Source organism: Petaurus breviceps, unplaced genomic scaffold, assembly GCF_028583685.1.
Source record: "Petaurus breviceps papuanus isolate PSGF00001 unplaced genomic scaffold, PetGlider_PUasm1.0 90784, whole genome shotgun sequence".
NCBI classification, from domain to species: Eukaryota; Metazoa; Chordata; class Mammalia; order Diprotodontia; family Petauridae; genus Petaurus; species Petaurus breviceps.
The window spans coordinates 3824015-3831058 of NW_027187345.1; positions in this window are offsets into that span (position 1 = coordinate 3824015).

The window sequence follows — 7044 nt, forward strand, 5'->3', positions numbered from 1 at the left end:
TCTGACTCAGAGTAAGGAAGACCAGAATTAAAATCTGCTGAAACTAGCCATGTGACCTTGGACAAGTCACATCTGCCTCAGTTTCCTAATGTATAAAATGGGGATAATAATTGTACTTTGCTCCCAAGACTGTTGTGAGAATCAAATGAGGTCATTGCAAAGTGTTTAGTGCCATGCCAGGCATATAGGAGGTACTTTAAAAATCCATTATTAATATCATCACTCATTGCAGAGTTAGTCTCTTATTCTGAGTTTACTTCATGACCTTCTCTTACTCCATTTCATCATTGTGTTTGGAATTTCCTTCTGTTTACCATATTTATTATTACCATATTTCTAGCTTCTGTTTCTGAACTGGTATGTTAGACCAGGGATAGACTCTGATCCCTCCTGTACCTTTGAATGAGATGAGTAGGGTCTGCTTGGTCCTATTCACAGTGTAATTTATATGTTGTTGTTATTGCATTTCTGAATCATGTTGCTAGGACTAAATGTTGCCTTCTGTTAGAATCTCTGGCTTCTGGGAAGTTCTCCTGGTGGCTAGTGCATTTTTGGCCTTCAATTTTCTCTATTTCCTTCTCTTTGTATAAACTCTGCCTGCAGTTACTTCCATCTCCTGCTGTCATCCAGGCAGGCTACAACAGGATGCTGGAAATGGTGCTGATTGCAGGTTTCCTATAAAACCCCTGATGCTGTGACTGCCCAGTTACAGTTCTGACTCTGGCTTTAGCTGTGTCTTTGGCCTGGGCTTACCAGATAATTTGGCTCTAAGAGACTTCAGACCTCTTCATGGGCACTTGAGATGCGTCAATGCCTACAAATACTTCTATGCTTCTAGACTTGTTTCCTGTTATACCATCTACAGAAAGCCTTTTCTAATCCCTCTTATTTCTCATGCCTTCACTCTGTTGCTTATGTCCTATTTATCCTTCATATTGTGTCTTTGTACGTAATTATTTACTCAGTATTTCTCCTATTAAAGTGAACACCTTGAGCTCACTTTGTCACTTTTTTGCCTCTTGTTATATCCCCAGCCCTTAGCTTAGTATTTAATACATACTAGGCATTTAATAAATGTTTATTGACTGACTTCTATGGCTCTGCTGGCTTTGTCTCCTGCTAGGGTTTTACTGTAGGCTTTGGGAATTCTGGCTTTAGATTGCTTGGAAGGCTCAAGGCATATATATTCAATACCCAGATGTCTCTCTCCATCCAGCGACCTATGAGATCTCTCTGTTTCCTGATGCTTCAACAGGCAAGGGTAAAGGACTCACTGACTTTACCTGCAAATTCTGTGGCTTTCTCTTCTCCTGCCTTGTGTCTGCTCAGAAAACCTTTGTTTCTGGCAGTCTTGAAAAGTCTTAGACTGAACAGAGGAGATAATTGTTATTTCATAATAGTTTCCTTTCTTTCTCTTTGTGGTGCATGTTTAAAACTTTACTAGAGAGAGGGGAAGGACCAAGAAAGCTAAATAAAGGAGAGAGGGAGGGAGGAGGGGAGACAGGGAGGAAGGGAAACAGAAAAAGAGAGAGAGAGAGAGAGAGAGAGAGAGAGAGAGAGAGAGAGAGAGAGAGAGAGAGAGAGAGAGAGAGAGAGAGAGAGAGAGAGAGAGAGGGAGAGAGGGAGAGAGGGAGGGAGGGAGGGAGGATGAGGGAGAAAGAATAGCAGGGAAATAGGGTGGAGGGAAACACATAGGTAGTAATAATAATTGTGAATGTGAATGGGATGAACTCTCACATAAAATGAAAGTAGATAGAGTAGATCAAAACCCAGAATCCTGCAATATGTTGTTTATAAGAAACACATTCGAAGGAGAGAGACTCATATACAGAGTAAAGCTAAGGGGAAGGCTCAAAATCTATTATGTTTCAACCAAAGTAAAAGAAAAAAAAAGTAGGGGTAACAGTCATAATCTTAGACAAAGCAAAAGCCAAAAAAAAAAAAGATCTAATTAAAAGAAATAGCAAAGGAAGCTACATTTTGCTAAAAATTTCCATAAACATTGAAGTAATAGAAATATTAAATATATATGTGCCAAATGGAATAACATCCAAATTGTTTTTTTTAAATTTATTTTATTCTCAACTTAAGAAATAAAACAAGCATTTCTGCAACAGAATAGAATGAGGAAAAATGATTGTTCATGAAACTAAATCTATTATGTATAACTTTCTATTCCCTTTAAATATATATTTAAAGTTATCCTGTAACTTTATTTTTCTTCCCCCCACCCCAGCCCTAGAGATGGCTGCCATTAGACACAGATATGGTATGTTACATACATACATACATACACACACACACATACACACAAAATCATTCCATGCATACTTCTATTTATCAGTTCTTTCTATGGAGGAAGAGAGCTTCTTTCTTCATAGGTCCTGTGTGTTAATTTGTGAATTTAAGAGAGTCAAAATGATTTAGTCATTTAAAATTGTATGTAGTAAGAGGAATATTGTTTTAAGAATATCCAAATTTTAAAAGGAGATGTTAAATGAGTCACAATACAAAATAGACATCAAAACTATACTAGTGGGGCACCAACTTTCCTTTCCTAGAACTAGATAAATCTAACCACAAAATAAAGAAAAAAAGATGTTAAAGAGGTAAATAGAATTTTTAAAAATTAGATATAATAGATTTCTGGAGAAAATTGACTAGAGATAGAAAAGAATATACCTTTTCCTCAGCAATACAAAGATCTCCACAAAAACTAATCATGCATTTGGGCATAAAAACCTCAAAATCAAATGTAGAAAGGCAGAAATGTTAAATGCACCTTTACAGTACATAATGCAATAAAATATACATCCAATAAAGGGCCATGGAAATATGGGTTAAGCTTAACTGAAAACTAGTGCAATACTAAAGAATAGCTGTGTAAAAAACAAATCACAGAAACAATAACTTCACTAAAGAGAATAAGAGCAATGAGATAACATACAAAATTTTATGGGATTCAGTCAAAGTAGTACTTAGGAGAAAATATGTATCTCTAAATTATTACATTAATAAAATAGAGAAAAAGCAGATCAATGAATTGGGCATGCAACTAAAAAAAAGAATAAATTTAAAAATTCTGATTCAACACCAATTTAGAAATCCTGAAAATCAAAGGAAAGATTAATAAAATTGAAATCAAGAATTGAATTAATTTAAAAAACCTATTAGCAAGTTTTATGAAAAAAATCAAAATAAAAAATTGTTGATTAATTAGACTTAAAAAAAAAAACAAATGACCGCTTTAAAAAATGAAAAAAGGGTAATTCACCACCAATGAAGAAGAAATTAAAGCAATTATTAGTACCTATTTTGCCCAATTATATGCCAATAAATCTGATAACCTAAGTGGAATGGTTTTATATATACACACACACATATACTGCCCAGATTAACAGAAGAAATAGAATACTTTAACCCCATCTTAGAAAAAGAAATTCAACAAATCATCAATGAACTCCCTTAAAAAAATACCCAAGATCAGATGGATACACAAGTGAATTGTACCAAATATTTAAAGAATAATTTGTTTCAATATTAGGTAAACTATTTGGAAAAACAGGTGAAGAAAGAGTCCTATCAATTTCCTCTTATGACATGGATATGGTGCTGATACCTAAACAAGGAAGAGTGAAAACAGAAAAAGAAAACTATAGACCAATTTCCCTAATGCATATTGATGTAAAAATGTTAAATAAAATATTAATAAGGAGATTATAGCAATATAGAACAAGGGTCACTCACTATCACTAGGTGAGATTTATATAAGGAATGCAGGGTTGGTTCAATATTAGGGAAACTATCAGCATAATTGACCATATCAATAGCAAAACCAATAGAAATCATATGATTATCTCAATAGATGCAGAAAAAGCTTTTGACAAAATACAGCACCTGTTCCTATTAAAAACAAAACAAAAAAAACCCCAGCACCTGTTCCTATTAAAAACAAAACAAACAAAAAAAAAAAACCAGCACCTGTTCCTATTAAAAACACTAAAGAGCACTGAAAGGAGCTTTCCATAAAAACTATCTAAAACCATCAGCAAGTCTTATCTGTAATGGAGGTAACCTAGAAGAATTCCCAATAAGATCAGGGTGAAGCAAGGATGCCCATTATCCCAACTCTTATTCAATATAGTACTAGAAATGTTAGCTTTCACAATATGAGAAGAAAAAGAAATTAAAAGAATTAGAATAGCCAATGGAAAAACAAAACAATCACTCTTTGCAGATGATATGATGGCATACTTAGAGAATCAACTAAAAATCTAGTTGAAATAATGAGCAACTTTAGCAAAGTTGTAGGATATAAAATAAGCCTATGCAAATCATCAGCATTTCTATATATTACCAATAAAGTACAGCAGTAAGAGATAGAAATAAAAATTCCATTTAAAATAACTGTAGACAATATAAAATACTGGGAGTCTGCCTGCCAAGAAAAACCTAGGAACTATATAGACATAATTACGAAACACTTTTCACATAAATAAAGTCAAATCTAAACAACTGAAAAATATTAAATGCTCATGAGTAGGATAACAACATAATAAAAAGACAATTCTATCTAAATTAATTTACTTATTTGGTGCAATACCAATCAAACTATAAAAAATTATTTCTTAGAGCAAGAAAAATTCATCTGGAAAAACAAAAAAATCAAGAATATTGAAGGAATTACATTTCTTAAATTCCTTGCCATATCAGATCTCAAATTGTATTATAAAGCAGTAATCATCAAAACAATGTGGTACTGGCTAAGAAATAGCATGATGGGTCATGGGAATAGATTAGTTATATCATACACTCTAGTAAATGACCATTATAATTTAGTGTTTGATATAACCAAAGATAAAACCTTTTGGGATAAGAATTCATTATTTGACAAAAACTGCTGGGAACACTAGAAAACAGCATGGGAGGATGTAGATATAGACCAGCATCTTACAGAGTATACCAAAATAAGGTCAAAATGAGCACATGATTTAGACACAAAGGGTGACATCATAAATAAATCATGAACACAAGGAATAGTTTGCCTACCAGATCTATGAAGAAGGGAATAATCTATGAACATACAGCAGATAGAGAACATTACAAGATGTAAAATGGATAATTTTGGTTATATCATGTTAAAAAGCTTTTGCACAAAGAATACCAATGCAACCAAGATTAAAGGGAAAGCAGAATGTTGGGAATTTTTTTTTACAGCAATTATCACTGGAAAATTGAGTCAAATTTGTAAGAATACAAGTCATTCCCCAATGGACAAATAGTAAAAGCATATGAACAAGCACTTTTCAGATGAAGAATCAAAGCTATTGCCATTTTAAAAAAATACTCTAAATCACTATTAATTGGAGAAATGCAAATTAACACAACTCTGAGGTACCACCTCACACCAATAAGATTGTCTCATATGACAGAAAAGGAAAATGATAAATATTGGAGGGAATGTGGGAAAATGGGCAGTTTAATGAATTGTTGATAGAGTTGTGAACTATTCCAACCATTCTGCAGAGCAATTTGAAACTATGCCCAAAGGGCTATAAACCTGTGCATACCCTTTGACATAGCAATACTACTACTAGGTCTATGTCTTAAAGAGATCACAAAAAGGGAAAATGATCAATTCATAAAAAATATTTATATCAGCTTTTTTTGTGGTGACAAAGATTTGGAATTTAAGGGGATGTCCACCAATTGGGGAAGAGCTGAATAGTTTATGGTATATGATTATAATTTGTATTTTGTAATTTTGTTTCTCCACTGTAATTTGTAATGTATTGTGTTATAAGAAATTGTGTGCAAGCTGATTTCAGAAAAAAACTGGAAAAACTTATATAAACTAATATAAAGTGAAGTGAGCAGAATGAGGAGAATATTATACAGAGTAATAGCAATATTATATGAGAATTAACTATGAATGACTTAGCCATTATTAGCAATATAATAATCCAAGACAATCTCTATGGACTTATGATGAAAAATACTACGTACCTCCACATAAAGAATTTATTGGGTATGAATGAAGACAGAATCATACTATTTTTCATTTTCTTTGTTTTTTAATGTTTTTTTGTCTGTCTTCTTTCACAATATATCTAATATGGAAATACATATCTTGCATGATGTAAAGCCACACACAAGCAGTTTCCAGAAGACTGCTTTCAATGTTCTGATTACATAGTATAGCGAATGCTCTATTTATTCAATAACAAATCAGAGCAAAACATTTACAGAAAATCAAGGTACAGAATTCAGAATGTTACAACTTAACAGCTTATCACTAAAATGGCCACATAGTTTTCACCAAAGGAGTCACATGGTTTTCAACAAAGTATGATCATTTAGTAACTCAATCATTCAATCATCCTTAAGGGTCACAAAGTACAAAAGTTAAAGTTCTCCACCCATGGGATGCAATTAAGTTGCAACTTCAACAGTCACTACTCAGTACCCTCTTAAGAGGTATTGGAAAGTACAAAAGCCATCCACCCCTAGGTCTCAAGTAAATTATTTCATCAGTCACTACTCAGTATCCTATTTCATCAGACACTACTCAGACAATTTCATCAGTCACTACTCAGTATCCATGGAGAGGTCTTTTCATCTTGACTAAAGGCAGGTAGCTCCTACTTGAATCCACTATACTATCACCTGGGTTCAAAGGCAGACAGTCCCCAGCCCCTTGTCCAACTCTCTGTGCAGCTCCTGCTCCACATTGGAGCTCACAGTTTCCAGTCCATCTCAAATCCTTCACAGTCTCTATTCCTGGGAAGACAAGGCTTAACAAAGCCACAAGAACATTCATACACATTAACAAAGCCACAACAAAATGTTGGCACCACAGTCATGCTTCCTCAGTCTTTGGCAGCTCCAGCTGGCCCTTAAAGACTTGCCACTACAAGTCCAAGTTGTGTGTCAGTTCTCGATTCTTGATTCAGTCTTCAGTAGTAGCAGCCCACCCTCCAGATGCTGCCTGAGAGAAATATTCTCTCTCTCTCTCTCTCTCTCTCTCTCTCTCTCTCTCTCTCT